Source organism: Falco cherrug, chromosome 7 (assembly GCF_023634085.1).
Source record: "Falco cherrug isolate bFalChe1 chromosome 7, bFalChe1.pri, whole genome shotgun sequence".
NCBI classification, from domain to species: domain Eukaryota; kingdom Metazoa; phylum Chordata; class Aves; order Falconiformes; family Falconidae; genus Falco; species Falco cherrug.
This window is the reverse complement of record NC_073703.1, coordinates 13,406,216-13,425,231: the sequence shown is the minus strand read 5'-3', so window position 1 is coordinate 13,425,231 and position 19,016 is coordinate 13,406,216. Positions and strand designations below refer to the sequence as shown.

Below are 19,016 nucleotides of genomic sequence, written 5' to 3'. Positions count from 1 at the left end.
TCAGAAAAAAATCTTTTAAATCTGCTTCACCCAGCATATTTTCTATTCAGTGATATAAAGCATATTTTATTCTATATTATTACAAAAATGCAAATGTATAAACATATGTCAAAAGGAACTGTTGAAGCTTTCTAACATTTGTATAAATAGAATTCAGTGGAAATTACAAAAATTCTGTTGCACCACTATAGTTTTAGTATTTCTATTTTAATACATTTGTTTACCACTTGTTTATGTATATGTAGGTGATGTTACTTGAGCTTAAATGTACTTTACTGAGCAAAGTTTAAAAACAAAGTATATTTTATTTTATGATAAAGGGCCTTTAACCTCATGGTCAAATACTAATATTATATTTGCTGAGACAAGATTTGAAATTGTATCAAGAGTTTTATTTTTCTGACATTTAAAGTTCTACATAATAAAAGTAAAACTTAAGTAATGGTGCTACTTCATGTTTTTTTAAGTATTTCTATATAAATAAAATAAAATATTACAGAAAAAAAAAGGTGCTCCGTGTGGTGATTTGATCTGATGTGCTTGAGAGTCTCTTCAGGAATTTTTGTTCCTGGCTTGTAGCACTGAAATATGAAATGGGATTTTAAACTGTGTCTTGTTAATGCTGCTGCTGGAACACTTTAGCCTGTGAAAGATTCCAGAATAATCCTGCCAGCAATTGTACCTTATAACACGTTTTTAAGGGGGGGGGAATCAGTTGTTCTTTTAATATGTGGCGTATTGCTGGGGTCATTCCACATGTAAAAATACTGGGTTTTTTTCAGAATCTCTAGAAAGTACTTGGCTTTGTATGAATCGTTACTCTGGGCAAATAAAGCACGTGTAAGAAACGGAGCTGACAGCTTTCTTAGCTTTGGGGTCTAAAAGCAGGTGGCAGGGGAGGCTCCTTTGGTGTGTTGGTGGCGTGCTCAGTCCTGCAGGTCCTGGCTCTGCCGTGTGCGGGGACCTCGGAACCGCGTGCCCAGCTCGGTGTTTGCTGGTGTGGAAGAAGGGCTTTAGCATCCTTCCTGAGTTCTTGAAAGTGCTTCTTGGTATTTGGCAGTTGTGGTTCGGGTACTTGGTGTTGACAAGCTTATTTGAATAAAAAATTTATTGCCGTGTTAAGTTTGTTTACTTTTGATGATGCCTGGAGTGGTATTGGGGCGAAGGAAGTGCAGATGCTTTCTGACTAACGAGCCTACGAACCCACCAGGCAAACCCTGCAATGTTTTTGTCGCTGATTTGTAGTCAATGTGTTTGAATGAACTTGCTGGGTGAAGCATGTTGGAGCAGATTTCGGAAAGTAGCTGCAGATCACTTGCAGTGTTTAGTTTTGAGTGTGCCAGTGTGCTTTCCAGCGGGCGAGCGAAAACGACAAACCAAAACCAAACTGTGTAGCGCGTTTTGTATGGTTTACTTTGTGCTTAGCAATGTATGCCAGAGCTGCTCCGCTCGGATCTCCTTCATGGACTCCAAAGCTGCTGGTTGGGTGGGAAGGGGGAGGAGGGAGAATGCGGCAGGGGATGATGGGATCTCTTTGTTTGATTTGATTTGATTTTTGCTTCTTTTCATTGAACTGTGATTGTGGTATCTTCTGATTTATAGAGTTAAAATCCCTCACCGAGTGTTGCATTTGTCTCAGGAAGCTGCTTGTTTTGAATGGTGGGGAAAAAATAAAACTCTAGTGCTGTGGAAAAGAATCCAGAGAGTGGCAGGGAAGATGTGCTTAAATACAGCAGTGGTACAGGCATTGAAAAAAACCCTTGGCAAAATGGGCTACTCTGGAGGGATCAGGAAGTTTAAGTCCACGTGTGTATTTTCTTAATGATGGGTGTTTAGGAAACGTACTCAAAATGCGTCAATCAATTTCTCATTCCAGTGTAAACATCCTGTGCCGTTGTCTGGGAAAAGTTGTGAAAATGCCTATAAATAAAAAAAGTGAATTTGATCACTTTGCTTAATTTTCCAAGCTTAGTGAAACGGAGAGGTAAATAGGGCGAACAAAAAGTGAAAATTAAACGTGGCTCCTTTTTTTGTTTCCCCTCCCTTAATGTACACTACTGTGTGTCTCGGTGGTGCTAACAGTGGTGGCGTGGAAGAGTGTGAGCAGCCGATGTCCCTCCTGAGAACAGCACTCGCACTGCGGCTCGACAGGTGCCCTGCTCAGCGCGGCCACCGAGCCCCTTGCTTGATGGAACCGGCCTCATCGTCCGTGTTCGCCTTGCAGGACTTAACTTGCTATTTTGTTTACCAAACTGTGGCTGAAACAAAGGCAATCCCCTCTCCGTCCGTGGCCCTGGCTGTGTTTTCAGCCTCTGTGTGCTGGTTCAGCTCCTCTGCGAGCTCCTCGTGCGTGTTGTTTCAAGAGGGAAGATGGGCTGTAGTGCCTTAAAGACTGATTGCGTTCATTCCTCTTTGGGGATTATCTCGCCCGCAGAGGGACCAGTCTGGATTACTCTTGCTTTGGTGTTTGACGATGCAGTGAGTGCCTTTTGCCCCGTCTTCCAAACGTGCGTGCGTGTTGGTGATGGCACACTGCTGCCCAGCATGCCAGTGGGGCCAGCAGCATTGCCTGGGCCACCTCCGCTGCTCCAGGGCCAGCAGCATCACTTGGGCCACCTCCACTGCCTTGGGGCCAGCAGCATCGCCTGGGCCACCTCCGCTGCCCCGGGGCCAGCAGCATCACCTGGGCCACCTCCATGGTGGCCGGTGCCTTCCCCTGTACCGGCACACATGGTCCCTGGTGTGTTACCTCTTGTTGCTTGCTGCGCTGCCCTGACGCACCCAGGACCCCATACGTGCTCGCGGTGCCGGGATGCGAAATCCTGCGCCCTTGGCCGGTGGAGGCGAGGGCACGTGGGCAGAGGCAGCACGGGGAGGAGCGGGCAGGCTGCCCGTGCCCCAGATTTATGCCGTAGGTCAGTCCCTCGGACTGCAGAGGCCATAAATCAGCACAGAATTTGTCCCGGGGTCTGGGGCCATATGGCGTGCGAGAGCGGGAGAGCGCGAGGGCTGCCCGCGCCGGTGGGGGATAAAGGCCAGTGTTTGGTGCGGGAATATTTCAAAGCCTGAGAAAGGGGCAAAGTTCAGTTTCTAATTGAGTGCTTTGAAAGATACAGATGTATATGGTCAATGTTTATCTTCCAGAACAAAGATCACTTTGTTTTTCAAATGTTTGTGTATTGGTGCTGAAAACTGTACACGGGGGTCCCCACAGCGCGGCTGCCTGGGGGCGCCCGGAGGTGCCTGGGGGTGCCTGGGGGTGCCCGGGGGTCCGTGAAGACCTGCACGTTTTTTTGGGGGGGAGGTTCTTGTCTTTGCTAATGCTCGTGTGTGGTTCCCAGTGCATATACACATAATTATCTCAAAAAAGGATACATTTACATTTTTAAGAATTATTATATACAAAGTCCTGAGCTTAATTATTCCTCTGTCCATATCTTGTACTCCATGGAATTTGCATAACAATCAGACATCAAAGCCAAAGCCCTTTACTGGAAGAAAGGTCTTTCCACTTTATTATTTTAATTGAATAAATTATAATGATCAATTTAATCGAAATTTACTCTTTAGATTTATTTTTTTCTGCAAATCAATTGAAATGAGACTTAAAAGCAAAATTTAAATTTAGTAGTAAAAATCTAGTACAGTAAGGTATTTAAATTAAATTGCTTTTTGTTTGATGTTTCTCACTCCTCTCTGCCAGCCCCCTCACCCATCTTTTTTTTTCTCCATTCTCGTTGTTTTGCCATTTTGGAAATTGAAATGATGCTTTGCTGTCACTGAAGTGAATGGGAATTCTGCTGCTGGAAGAGCGTGCTGGTGAGTATTGCGTTTAATTAATCTAGAAATAGCAAAAAAGTAATTATTCACCCTGCCTCTGCTTATTTGTGTTTCCTGTACCTGTTGTCTCTCTAGTAGAGATGATTTAGTTATAGAACAAAGACTATTTAAAATCTAGGATAGTTAAGGGATGCTTCAGTCTGTATAATCATTTGAATTTCTGAATCATTTGAATTTCTGATTTACCTTTTCATGATTCCCCTGGCAAATGCCAAAGGGCCCGAGTTTGCAGGTGAACAAGCATTCTATCCAACGGCGAGTGATGTGGGAAGACCCTCAGAACTACTGCATTCTCTTGCTTTCTTCTCAGAAAATATCTATCTATAGATAGACCGATAGATAGATGTGACCGTATATTCAGTATATACTTGTGTACATGGGTGACTGCTTAAAATCCTCCAGAAAATCACAGATGAGAAAGTCTTTCCTTTTTCAGTGCATTAATGTTGACAGAAGCTCCCTGAAATGCTAGAAAAAAAAGTTTTATTGTATTTTTATTACTTAATATTAAGGCTTTTAATGAAGCTTTCACAGTTGGATATGTAAAATAATTACATCTCATCTAATTTCTAACTTTGATTAAAAAGTAAAAAGCTTATTCTGTCTTGTGAATTAGGTTGTATCGTGATGTGCTTGTATAGCGATGAAGCTGTATCAAAAACATGTCAGCATTTGGTATATGGATTATTCTTTAATATTATCCGTACACTCTGTAAGTGTAACTCTGTGCAGCACTGACTGTGCTCTAGATATACACATGCGTATATGTACAATATTGTAAGTACCATATAGCCGGAGTCTTGTAAGATTTGAGCAGTCTTGGTAAATAGCCTCCATCGCGTGAGGTTGAATTTGTGGCCTTAAGGATTATCAGGTGGGGCTGTGGCTACAGAACCACCTGTGTCCATCCTAGGCTGCCTGCTTCGGAGCGTTTGGCTCCATGAAACCAACAGCAGCAGCTGATCAGGATTGAATTCTCCCCATAAATTAAACTCCAGTAAATAAGGCTTGTTTGCCTATAAACTCCTACCCAAGGCACACAGATACTTCTCCCCAGCGTGGGTTTGTTGGGCTTTTTGGTGGGTAAGTTCTTGCTGTATCTTTTGTGACATCTTACAGCTCTCTGCTGGTGAGAAGATTATTGGTTAAGAAAATCAGTGGGTTAAATACGTTCGCACTAAACACGTCTTACGCCTCTACCACTACAAATGTGATTGATTAGCTGCCTCGAGAAATTTATAGCCTTTGATAAGATTGCACCAAGAGAAATCCCTTGTTAGTTTTAAATGGAGAACAAAAAGAGATTTTCGATGTCCCTCATTACTGGTGTTCCACTTGTGATGGAGATAAAATACAGTAAAGTGCTTTTTCCCCTTATGTATAAGGGCTCTTCTGCCTTTTGTACCTGGCAGAGCTGTGTGGCCCACTTCACATTAGCATGAATGGCAATTGCCTTGTAAGCGTGACTGCCGCGAGTGGGCGAGTAGTCTGTCATCTCCTGTTTTGTCCTTAGTCTTTACGTTTTATTCACTTTTACCCTCTGCAAAAGAGCCTTAATGTAAACCTGAGAAAACAGTAGCAATACTCCAGTTCATTATAGATCTACTCGCAGGTTTTATTTGGTTTTGATGTTCTTTGTGTTTTGATGGGTGGGCTAAGCAGAAGAAGCTATTTTAATCAAAGGAAAATTTCAGCGAGTGCATGACCTATAAATAGCAGTTTTGATAGAGTCACAGAAGTTTCTGTTACACATTTGGAAATTATTTCCACGATTTAACTGCAAAGGGCAGGTAAATCATGCCCTTTTAGGAGTCAGAAAAAAGGAGTCTTTTTCAGGATCTTTAGTTCTGCTACTGAGTCATCCTATCATCTCAGCTAATTAATTTCACCTTTTACATGCTTCAGGATTTCCATCTGTGAATGAACTAATGACACCTACTTACAGGCAGTATTGTGAAGATCAATTAATTGACATTATTGAAGTATCCTGAGGTGGAAGTCCCGATGTAAGTACAAAATATTATTACTGATGCTTCCTGATTAATCAGTTCCCAGTAGCCAGCAAGTGGAAATCGTATTGGTCTGGATCAAACAGAGCAGCATTATATTTGAAATCTGTGAAGTGGGGTTTTTTTTCAGATTTCTGGTTTGACAGGTTATTTGAACCATCTTACACAGTGAGTGTCAGAATCCCCCTCCCGTGGTGCTCGCAGGCGTGGTGGGCTTGGCTTAGGAGAAATGGGTGATCCCAGTGCTGTGTGTACAGCCCAGGTAGGCTCTGCTGGGGATACAGAAAGGCAACTTTGGCTAGCAATTTTCTTGCCTCCTCTGGTGTAACATGACTAACACCTTAAAATGCGATGCCCTCTTGTAATGGAGATGAATACGCTGGCGTTATACAGAAGCATAGAGCACCGATCTAGTAATCCCAGTGCATGTGGCTGGATATTACTGAGCGGAGCTTTTCCTGCATGGGGGAGGATGGGGGGAGTGATGTCCTGCATCATGAAGCATCGGAAGGCAATTGATGTTGTGAAATTATTCGTAATTTATATGCATAATAAGATCTATTCTTACTACTGGTGGCTGGGATGCTGTTTGCATAATGATATGTCTACAGCTGTGCAGGTCTTAGTCCACGTGTTATAAAATGGCAAGATGAGCTGGAAACAGTGGAATTTGTCAGAGCTTTGCTGTAATTAAATATGATGAAACATGTACCTAATTTTTCATAATGTTGAATACGCAGTTGACAGTGAGGTGAATGTAGTTGTTATGCTTTCCAGAGACCGATCACATTCCTAAACGACTCAACACGCTTTTTGTTGTTGGAAATGTAAGTCACAAGATATTTTTTGGAATTATTTGCAAGTGTTGCACAAGTGCAGGCGAGAGGTTTAAAGCATCACAAACATTCCTATTTCTTTCTCCTTGTGTCACATCTTTAAAAAAACCAAAAAGTCAGTCGCATGCAATTGTGAAACCGCTTCGTGTTTGACACAGTTGAAGATGTTTTCGGGCCACAAAAATGTAACTTTCTATGACTAATTTAAATCAAAAACCCACTCCGGCAGAAAATATCCTCAGTCTTTGGAATCACATGGTTCTTGGAAAGTTCTCCCCTGGCTGTGCAGGAGGTCAGTCTTTTAAGGAGCCAGTCTGCGCACAAACGTGCAGCGCTGCTAATGAGAGGAATTTCACACTTCTCCCCCTGACACAGGCTCTGCGTTCATCCTGCCGACTGCCGCCTCTAAAGCCTTTCGGTGTTAGATGTTATAATGAATGCCGGGCCGTTACTGAGCCGGTGTAGCAAAACGCTGCAGCTCTAGCTAAAGAGACAGCTTCCAGAAAGTAGGGTCACCCACTCTGCAAAAACAAAAAGGAATTAAAAGCAGGGTCTCCTGTTTGTCTCTGAGTGAATCTCTGCTATATGGCTGCCCGTCCTTTCCCCAATGGTGATTTTCAAGCCAAATGGCCCTTTCATCATCACTCTGGCTTAGCAGCAAAGTTGTCTGTCGATAACAGCAGGCTTCACTTCTTCCCCAGCTAACTGGTAGTCAGACAGCCAAAGAATGGCCTATCCAAAATTAGGATATGCTCAATGCACTATCTGCTGGTGTTGTTCCCATCAGCCTAATTATATGACTTTTTGGTCAGACAATGTCTCATTGTGTGGCCCTTGGCAGCTATGGGACGCCTAATGCTGCATGAATGTCTAATGTGGAGTTTGATGGCTATGACCTAGGCTGCAGTTCCACGCTGGAATTGAAAACATCCGTGTAGTTTCCATAGAAAACCAGGTCAATGGTGCTTCCATAAAGCATTAGCCCCAGGGAAAGCTATTGGTTGCACAGTGCCTGTACAAATCCATGCAGGGTGAACAGTTTACAGTGCATTTCTCTTTCAGGTAAATGACAATTAAGGAGTCGGATTGATTTAGTCCTTAGTGACCTATTTCAGAATCCTAATTTATTGCAAGCACCATCCCTCATCCATTTATCTCTGTCTTTTCTTCTGTTGTGTGCATTTAAGAACACTTGTGAGGTATCTTAAGAACGTTGCAAGCACAATGAATATGGTTTTGTATCAGGAGGTTAAAAAAAATCACTTTATGTTTTCTTTTACTGTAAAATTTTAGGTGGAACTATCCTATCTTTACAACACTTCCTGTAAAAACCCACCTTTTTTACAGGCAAAAGCAAGGTATGAGTGTAAAAGACAATTCATTGCAGATGAAGGCTGTAATATGCTTGTTCATTTCAAAGGAGAATATATAACTAATTATGTTTTAATTGAATCTCTAACGTCAACAGCTGCTTTTAAGAGATCTTTTTAAGCTACATTTATTTTTAGTATTGCTTAAGATCATCTTTCTTTGCATGCATCTCCCGTCATGCGTTATTGTCTTAAAAAGTTTTCCCTCTTTTAAAGTATCAACTAACGCCGGCATATATTAAAGGCTAAGCGCTGGTGAAAATTTGTTTTTTAAGATGCTGGGTGTGACTTTTCTAAGTAGAGGGCAAAAAGACACGACAGCACCAAAACACCCTTTGTTCTCTTTTTCTCCCAGAAGTAAAAAGTTCCACTCCCAAACCCCAAATTGCTGAGGTCACTTGTCAGCTGATGGTGTTTTATGTTGGCTGGGTGTTATCAGTTCCTCTACAATGCAGCTGCTAATTACAGTAATACCACAACCATCTTTTAATCCCTCCCCACCCCCATCCCGTGCCCCCCCAAATCTACAGCATCATCAGTGAGTATCCTTTAACCTGGGGGGGAATCTGGCTCCTTTTCACATGAAGAAGCTTAGCCCACCTTAGGGTTTCATGCAGATCCATGGGGATTTTGCTGGAACTAGTGTCAGCCTGCAAAGCTTCAGGTGTCATTGCGGCTTCTTAGTGTTCTTGGTTTGTCATTTCCAGCCTGGATCATCCAGAAGCAGAGAGGAAGGAAAAAGGAGTCTTTCCTCAGCCTGGAGAAGCTTGGAAACTCTTTCTGGGAATCGCCGGAGCCTGCTGTCTGCCAGCTGCTGCAGGACCTCGAGGTGCGCTCCATGGTGGGCGTTAGGTCAGAGCCACACCGGTCATCTCCATCCCTGGCCTGGCGAGACCCAGCTCTGTCACTCCCCATCCCTGCTGGAAGGGACACAGATCCACCCTGCAGCTCCTTCCAGCTGCGCACAGCTGGCAGCCCTTCCCCAGTGCCGGGGAGGAAGGAGCAGACTGCTCCCCACGGAGCAGCTCCCACGGTTAGGCTTGGCACCGGTGGGCTATGGCTGCCGTACTGCTGTGCCTGGCCCATCCCTGGTAAAATCATTCAGGGGGCATCTCTGAGCCCTGTGGCGGAGTTCAAACGTGCGCCCTGTCTCTCTGCTCCGATCAGAGGGGCCGATTCACCTCGGGGGGACGTGCAGGTAGCCTGTGCCTGGCTGACCATCGCTAGCTGCTACTTTCCTGCAGCCGCTGGGCTTCCTATAGTTACGGGATCAACCCATCCTCTGTAATCCCCTCTGCTCCCCGTATCACCTCTCCTCTTGCTGAACTGAATGTTTTTGCATCGTACAGTCTTAAGCATTCGGGAGGTGGAGGGAATTATTGGAGAGATGGTTGTCGTATTGCTGTGCCGGAATAGGTAGCTACTGTCAGTTTACCGTCTAAACTCTAATTTTCCTCAAACATCAAAACCCAGCAATCGTGAGAGCCCTGGGCTGGTTTTGAAGGTAGTTTTATTATAGATTGGAATGCCAGTGTATTTGCTAAAAATTGCATAAACGATAAATAAGGATTTATTATCTCTTTCGGGAAACTGGCCAATAGGCTCAGAAAGACTTCACCTCTGAGGCTAAGATAATGGATGCAGTGGCAATAAAATAATGGCAAATCAGAAAAACTGGTGAATCTTCTTGTTAACACCTGCAAATGCATAGTGATTATGCTTTTCACGGATAAATGGAGATTTGTGAGACCCGTGATTTGCAAGAGCAGAGCTGACCCTTTGTATTTTACTGTTGAATTTCTCTTCTTTTCTTATAAGGAGTGCATCTAATTTTGATTGCAGGCAAGTATAAATCACAGTTAACACTGGTGACATCATTGTAATTGCATGTATCTGAAGTGAGTGTGTTTGAGAGAAAAGCAGACCTGTTCGGTCAGATTCCTCAGAGAGGGAGTCTCTGAAAGCAGAGCAAATTCACGCGAGTGATATGAATTATCCACAGCCTGACAGTGCTGTAAATGAAAGCTGAATCTGACCAGCTCAGTGCCGTGGCTTGAATAGGATTTTTGATGAAGCATGCCACAGCTCGCTCTACAGCAAAAATGTCTTTTATTTCAGCAGTGTAAAGCAATCAGAAATACTAAGATGTGTGGTGTTTCTTCAGCATGGTGAAGGATGCTCCTATGGCCACTTCTGATGGATGGGTCAGGTGTTCTTGGAGCAGCAGGCAGCTCAAACTGTGTAAATGAATTGATGGGGTAACTGAAACGAAAAACCATCCTTGGGGTGCTTGCAAGCATTTCCAAGAATATCATACCAAGCAAAAACACTTGTTAGGGTCTTGTGGGACGTACAGGACAAAGTTAAGAGCTGGTCTTGCAGCTGTGCTCTCTGATGTAAATAAATCCCTGAATTTCTCCTATCAGTTTAGCTATTAAACAGGGAAATGGTCTTGGGTTTCTGTATTAGGGCGCTGTGAAGATAACTACCATGAAAACATGCTTAGAATTCTGGATTGGAGAGCATAATAGAAACGTGAAGCATCTTGTGATGTTAGATGCTGCAGAATTAGCAAGGGTGGTTAATCCCTAGTGTTTAACAATAATTTCTCTGTACTGGGACAGAAACCCAGGGCCACTAAGAAATGTGGCACAGCTAGGCTGAAGGTGCCTGCAGTGAAACAACATTTTGATTTGTTGGTCTCTCAGAACTTTGCTTAATGTGTTACTATTTCTTCTTGTTAGAGCTGATTGAATCACATAAAACTGAATTCCAGGAGCTGAATAGCTACATGGCATTGTATTAGGAGACATACCAATCACTCCAGGATTGCTTTCCTGATGTCAACAGCGCATACTGCATACCAACATCCGCGCTGTACCAGAGATGCTCTTCTACATGGCTGAAAAACTGCATGACAATTTGTGCAAGACGAGCATATCTTACGTGCTGGGTTATTGAAAAGTTGAGTAAATTGATTAGTGTCATTTTCAATAATATTTACCAGCAGACTTCATATATTGACTTTTAGACCTACTGTCGTGTTGGATTACCATTACTATCAGATAGTAATTGCAAAATTCTTTGTGTGTGTGTGTGTGTTTTCGCAGGTAAGACTTATTTAACAGAGAGTGTGTAGAAAGCTCCTGTATGTGTTTTGTCCAAGCTCTCTCCTTTCGCCTCGCGGGACGTGGTGGTGTACAGACAAGCTGCTGCGGAGAGGCGGTGAGGATTTGCCCTGATGCATTCAAGTGTTCGGAGTATCAGAAGTCCCGGTGAATCCTAAGCTACCTACGGCAGTGGGCACTTTCTCCCCTCAGTGGAACCAGGATTTTCCTGCCATGTACATTTGCTGCCCGGACAGCATGTAAACCTTTCTCTGCCTGTGTGATCACACATGTCAGGCTTCACGGAGCAGGTATGTTCTGTGTGGATGATAACTCGGGGAATGCATGTTGTCTCCGTCAGAAACATGCTTTTCCTGTTGTAAAGGCTATTCAAGTGGTCTGTGTGTAATATCATGAACTGGAAGAGAAAGGGGATTTGTGCCCTTTGAAGAAGCTCCTCCAGATACTTTTCTGTCTCTCCTCAGTGTGATACACCACATTTACATTATTTTTTATCTCCCCCCCCCCCGCCCCCCCCCTTGCTTCTTTCTTTCAGGCAGTTAGAGCCTGGCTTTGGTCTTGCTGGTGGATGCAAGTTTTGGTTTCAGTGTGTTACTGGATTTTTTTGGTGTGGTGCAAAAGCCAGGCTGGAGTGCAGCAGCTCCTATTTGCGTTAGATCCTGTCAGGTCTCTCCTGCACTGATGCACTTATTAAAAGCTTAGTTATTTATTCATTTCCTCTTCACTATCTTTAGGTCTACACCTGGAATTGGAAATGATCAGTCATGTTTTTTTCATGTTGCCTTGCTCTTTTTGTTCTCTTGTGTCAGTGTGGAAGACTGTGGTGGTGGTACAGGGCTTGCCCCTGGAAACCAATGTTTCCAACCCATTTATCTGTACAAATTGTTTTTCTGGATTACCTTTTCTGAATAAAAACTGTTAACATTGAAGACTCCAGGCCATTTCTTTTTTGTCTTACTGACTCACCAAAATATAGCAAAACTTTTCCATTTACAGACCTGATTAACTTGATTTTTTTCTATTGCTATGGAAATGTTTACAAAAAATTGTCCATTTTCAGTTGCTGCTGGTATTGCTTGTATTATTGTATATATATTATTTACGTACCTACCTTATTTTTTCTTATACTGCTTATGACCCTCTTAAATGAAAACATTTTTGAAAGAAATAAACCCAACATGTTATCGTAGGGGCTGTTGGCCCCATAGGGCTGGAGTGGCCTGGCTGCTCTGTTCCCCAGCTCCCGTAACTGGGAGTGCCCTGTGAAATGGAAGAGGCACACCGTGGGAGGAGGGTGCCCAGGAGTCCAGGAATGACCCCTCCAGCGCTTCCCTAAAGCTCTGGCTGGTGCTGCAGGATCTGCAGGGACCTTTGTTTTCCCCACCACTTCAGCTGTGTTCTGGCAGGAGGGTGATGCGTGGGCTGTCTCTGCCCTGGGTCCAGGAGGGACCATGTGCCTGCAGACCTCTCCTAGGGAGGGAGAGCAAGCACAGCTTGGGCTGCGTACCGGGAAGGGGCTTGGGGAAAAGCTACCTCTCAGTAGGGATGCCCAGGGGTAAAAGGATGATCTGATGTGACAATTTTGCTTCAGACTGTGGGTTTCTGCAAGGTTTTGATGCTAACCTTGACTGAGCAAGATGGAGATGACTTAAAGAGTTGGCTCTGAGCTGCAGCCCACTACACATCCTTTTAAAACATCCTGCTTGAGGAATGGGGATGTAAACAGCCTATTGGTACAACCCTCAGAGACCAGACTGATGGGAAGAGGGCTGGAGGGATTTCTTCTCCTTTGCTGTGTCACATCAACAGCTGAAAGCAAGCTAGAAATTAGAGATTTGATTGGGAAACAGCAAATAACACCAGAGAGAACAGGCCAAGGCACAGATAAGCAGAGACTTAACTCAAGACAAGCAGCTACCTGAGTGTGCACCTGCATGCACAAAGGGAGAAGCAAAAGACAGGGAAGGCAATTAGGTGGAATACAAGTTTTGAGTCCAGCCATTCCAGTCACACAGTGAGATGTGGTTTCTTTTAGGGAAATGAGCATTTGCAATCACCTGGATCATCTGCTGGTACCTATCTAGACAGGTGCTGCTAAACCTTCTAAATTCAAGGGGTTTAATACTGAGGGGAAACCTACTAGTACAAACCAGTCTGGAGATACTCTTCTGCATGCAAGTGGGAAAGGGGGAGGCTTGCTTCAGAAGCACAAATGTAACAGATGTGGCAAAATGGAGGAAAATGAAGGTATGATGAGAAAGCAGCATCAAGGGAGAAGCCAAGTGTCAGGTAGAGGTAGAGAAAGGGCTTTTCTTGGAAAAGTCACAGCAATGTAGCATCCGCACTGAGAACCACTAGCACTGCCCTCTAAAAGCTGCTTGACTATGGGAAATTAAGGGGGAATTCGCTAGCTGATCAATCAGTGGTTTAGATGGCACAAAAATAAGCAATTTCCATGCTGTGAGTTTAATTTGCTTTTATTATATTTTTTTTTTTTTTAGCATAACTTTTGATTAGACTCCAGGCAATTCCTTAGCTTTTGAAGAGAATGGATGCGAGACAACACTGAGGCATGGTATGTTTTCACAGGTGTCGTGATCATTAATAAGGGGCTGTTCATGATGCAGGTTATCACCCGGTAATATAAATTTGATCTGAATCAAGAGGCACAGTGCAATCACACTTCTGTCAAATTAGCTGGGATGAATAATGCAAAGTTTTTGCAGCTTTATGTTTTCAGATTAGTTTTATGCTTGCTGTGGGAGAGCGGCTGACAGTGAGCCAGACGAGGTTAGCAGCTGATCTGGCATGAAGTCTTCTGGTGCAGAGTTACCCCATTAAAAATTTTAAAAGAAGTTTGTATAGCCAAGGTGAATTTTCATTGCCCCGGTGCTTTTCATCCAGTGGTCACAACATTGCCTAATACCATAAAAGCAGATTCAGCTTCTCCTCAGGTGGCTGGCACAGCTCCCTGGGGTTCAGGTTTGCAAGTCCTGAGCCCCTGGTGACCCTGGCTTGAGCAGGGCAGGAGCTCAGCACATGGTGGGCAGCCTGGCAGGCACTGTGATGCACGTGAGGGGTGTGGACCGGTTGTGGCTGTGTGTGGAGAGCCTCAAATTGCACTTGGAACTTAATTGTGGGGAAGCAATTGGTTTGGGTTTGTTGGGTTTTTTTATGTAACTGTATACAAGTTTTAATTCTGAAAAAATAACTGCAGATGTTTCCAGTACAAGCTAGAGAAGAATGAGCTCACCTGAAATGGTAGGTTAATATCTGAGTTTGTGTTAAAGCTGATTGCATTCCCTGGAGCCAACTTGAAATTTCTGCTGGTTTCCAAATGGGCATTAAAGGCTTCCTCCAGCCAGCTCTGCCTCCCCTCTGTGCCTCCTTCCAGAAACCTCTGGCTCTTCTCTACACCTGATACGTTTGTGTTGTCCTTTTCTCCACCCTGCTCCTGTGCGCTTCGGCTGCATTTGCCCCACTAGTAATTAATCTGGCAGCATATGCATAGTAACAGGACAACCAAATGTCCCACATAAATGGGAAAGCGATGGTCACACAAACATTTTTGGACAGGGCCACGGTGGGAAGAGACTGGCATACTTTTTATAGGGCCATATATATGTATATGCTATTTTTTATATATATATATGTCACTTTTTATATATATAGATATTATAGTGTGACTCTTCATTGGTCTCATTAATGTAACTTCCTTTCACTTGAACAATGCCTTTCCAGGGCCTGGTCCATGAAAGGTACTTGTCTGATGGCAGCTGGTCACTCACTTCAAGACTGGCACCAGTACCAGGCATACGTAGGTGAAGATGGTCAAGGAAATCTCCAGTTATTTGCTAAAAGAGCATCATTACCAGGCTGCGTTAGAATCATAGAATATCTCGAGTTGGAAGGGACTCATAAGGATCATTGAGCCCAACTGTTGTACCTGTTCTGCATCCCAGCTGTGAGGGGCAGGGGGGTGGGGGTAGCATCCTGGGGACTGGCTGGGAAGAGCTGGGGAAGACTTGAATTTATGGACTTACTACTCTTTAGGGCCTAGCATTAGAGAGGCTGCCTTATAATTTTAATCTCTGCTGGGATCGAAGGGGTTTCCCAAAATCAAGAAGCCTCTAGTAGTTTGTGCTAGAGGTGCTTTTGCTCTCCTCTGAGCTGGCGATGTTTTCTGCCAGTACAGCTACACCGATGGCTGTAATCAGGTCCCACGTTGGCTTATGTCTTACCATCATTTAGTTTTACCTTAACACTGACTGGGTTCAGTTCTACTAGCAGAAACTGTAAAAAAAAATAAATAATCATATTAAAGGTGTGTTTCTCATGGTATCAGTTTAACTTAGTACAATATAATTTCTGCCTTTAACAAAATGGATTGCTGAAAGATGTATGAGAACAAGTGAACATTTTCTGCCTGAACAGCTATACTGGGGACTATACATTTTGCATAGGTCTTCTGTGTCTGCAACTCAGACAGCTGAAAAGGAGCATGGTGGGCACTATAATAACTTGGTAGTGTATGGGAACTCCCTTTGAGCAGAGTATTTCTTTGGCTGGATGTGAACCAAACTTTTGCTCTGGACACTCACAGGGAGTAGAGAGAAAGGGCTTTTCCCTGGCATGACAGGGAGCTGGTGCTTTCCCTCTGCCCGGGCTCCTCAGGGTGCCTGGGTACCAATTCCTGATCATTTGAATTGTGTCTAAACTGGGCGCTCTGGGGTGCCCGGAGCCGAGGGGATGGGTATCCTGGACAGCAGCGCGGAGCCGAGGGGATGGGTATCCTCCGCAGGAACGCTGATCCCAGCATGTTATTCTTCACTCTCTCAAAACTGGAAAGTCATTAAAAGTAAAGGTGATGGATAAGCGGTGTTTAATCAAGAACTGTCTTTAAGTGGGTTCAGTTGTGAAGTAGCAAAAGGGTAGTAGAGAGGCTAATTTCCGTATAATAAATGGGCCCACTTAAATTGGGTCATCAGAAAAGGGTAATGTGTGTTTTGTGGAATAAGGAGACATCACTGCTAAAAAAATAGAGCATTAATTTTTATTGAAAAAAAGTAGACCGTTAATTTTCATTGGTTTTCCCCATTTTTACTATTTGTGTCAGGAGAGGTAGGTCTCCTTTCTGCATAAAAGACAGTTTGGAACAAAAAGAGAAGATGGAAATATCGGTACAGGATTTTAAACCCCTCTGAGTGTGGTCCCGGTGCCATGTCCCTCTGTGGTTTCTCCCTTCAGTGCCCGGTCAGTCAGAATCTGGAGGAACTGGTATCTGCTGCTGTGTGATGGGCTGGGAGCATCCGGGGGGAAAGCTGCTGTCCTAGGCTTGCTCCTAAGGCGCTTCCCACATTGTTCTGTAGGAGTAACTGAACAGGTGGCTTCATGATCTTCTGTTGCTACAGCTTTGGTCAAACTGTTCCATATGTAGTTTCATTAAAAGATATTTAACACAAAGATTGGGTTCCCCCCCCCCCCCAAAAAAAAAAAAAAAAAAAAACCCAAACAAACAAAAAACAAACCCAACAAAAAAAAGAGTGACTGCAAGAGATGCAAGATAAATTTCTCCTTACAGTTCCTCCTAGGGAGGGTTGCCCAGGTGTGTGTGTGTTGCACGGCTGCTCTTGTTCAAATCTGTAGACGAAAAGGGGTAATTGTGGCAAAGGTGGCAACTGCTTGGAGGTGTCTGTCTTTTTTTCTTGGTGAGCTGAGGGTTGGGGAGGGCTTCTGGTGACTGCTCTCTCTTGATTTAGTCTTCTTCATGCCACAAGAAACAACTGCAGGCAAGGAATTGGTAGAGCAGGTCTCAGCCATGTGTTTTCATGGTACAGGGTGGTATTGGCTTCCAGATGGTCTTTTTCTCCACGGACATTGGTGACAGTAACAGTTGTATAGAAGACAGCTTCTTCCACCTGTCCGCTGAGTAGTGCCCCACTCCAGTGAGCTGTTCTGCCCGATTCTGGGCGGCTGCTGGACATCAGTGACGTTTGCAGCCATACTGGATGAAAATGAAATCCGTAAGGATAATGAAGGCTTGCTTATTTATAGATGAGCTTTTAAACTGAGGTTTAAACCTCATTATCTGCCCTATTTGAAGGGAGAGGAAGTCACCCAAGTCAGAGATCAGAATCCATTCAGTTGCGTTTTCAGTTTCTTTGTGAGAAATACGACTTTTCCTTTCCCCCTCTGGAGAATGCGTGTCCCTCCTCCCATGGGAGCGGCTCAGCACTGGTGCTTGCGCAAACCTTGCTTGGGATTCACCACTGGGAATTTTCTGACCTTGCTGCCCACACTGGCTCCCTAGAAACCACCCTTCCTTCAAAATCCCTCAATTAACTGTGAATGGTGCTGGGAAGGAGCCTGACACCGTTGTACCTTCTCCAAGCCAAGCCTGGGTGCTGGCGGAGAGACCCTCAATATGGTTCAGTTTTTACCATTTCTCTCTGTTTTTCCCAGGTGAGCCAATGACCTGGGAGTCTCGCTTGGCTACAGCACAATTTAAGCTGTACATAATCACATGAGAAAAACAAAAGCAAAAATCCAGTAAAAGCGTGGCTTCTGGACCAGGCACTTAACTGGGCTGCGGCAGATCTGCTTTCAGGTCCCAGATCCGCTCCAACCATCATCTCTGATTTGATACAGATCACTGAACGCCCCTGTGTCTCCCTCTCTGGTTTGGTGGAGGGAGCAGTGCTGCTCTGCTGCTTTGTCCGACGGCTGTGCTTTCTGCCGTCCATCCTTTGGAGCAGAGCTTCTCTGTGTTTACGAGTTACCCAGCGTGACGGCGATGTGATCTTGCTTGAGGTCTGTGCAGTCTCCAGTAATTGCAATGCAGACCGTCAGTTAACCGAAACAGAAACAAGTATTCAAACAATATGCCTGTGAGGTTTCTCTCTTCATTGGATTTTATTATGCTGTATTCTTTGTTTGATTTACTTTATACCTCTAGGAATATTTATTTAGCTTATTTATGACATTATGGTTTTCATAGAAATCAGGACACGTTTCTGAGTGGTCCAATGGAGAATGCCCTTATTCTGGTTGCTTCTCGTGTAATAATCCATAGACTTTGCAAATACCTACTTCGGGCATTGAATGTGTTAAAATTCTTGCATAGCTTTTTCTCTCTTAGGTATGGGGAAATACCTACCCCCGGCAGGCTGGATTTGGAGCCTCTGCTCAGGCTGTGACGGCCACGTTACTCCATGCTCAGTGCCACCGTGACTGCCAGACTGTCGGCGTGAGTAAGAGAATCTAGTTAACAGCAGTAGTATGCACTTCGGTTTTCCCTGTCAGAGGTTATATCTGGTGACTGGAACAATGAGACTAACCTCGGTTTTACAGTAACAAAGCAGCTCTGACTTTTCTGGGTAAAGTCTATTTTGACTGACACACAAGTAGCTGTAGCTTTGCCGCACAATGGAGAAAATGACTTCATTTAACAGCTTTCTGTGCCAAGAAAGAAATAAAACAGTTCTGAGAATGTTGAAGATTTTTTTTTTCTGTTTTAATTTTAAACCTGAAAGAAAAAAGCAGTTGCCATATAAGTCCAAGTCAATGGAATATATAAATCTTTAAAAAGGTTTCATAAAGTAATAATGACTTTAGTGTATGTACCAAATGAGATTAAAGAGCTACATTTGGTTCTAATACAGAGTTTCACATTCAAAAGGACCATCGGTTTCCTGTTTAAAATCTACTTATATTGAACTGAATGGAGTTCAAACATAATGCCATTGTATTTTAGACATTTATCTTAATTTAAAACAGCTGAAAACATTAATAACAGAGCAAGGAGATGTGGAGGTATAGGCATTTCTCCCTTTC

At 43.8% G+C, this 19,016-nt stretch overlaps 1 long non-coding RNA gene across 1 annotated transcript; it reads left to right on the top strand.

The window, feature by feature from the left end:
- Positions 1–11,077: 11,077 nt before the first annotated feature.
- LOC129736452 (uncharacterized) lies at positions 11,078–18,713 on the top strand. Its single transcript, XR_008733069.1, has 3 exons — positions 11,078–11,473; positions 13,685–13,758; positions 18,322–18,713. It is a non-coding gene; the product is annotated as an uncharacterized LOC129736452 (long non-coding RNA).
- Positions 18,714–19,016: the final 303 nt, after the last annotated feature.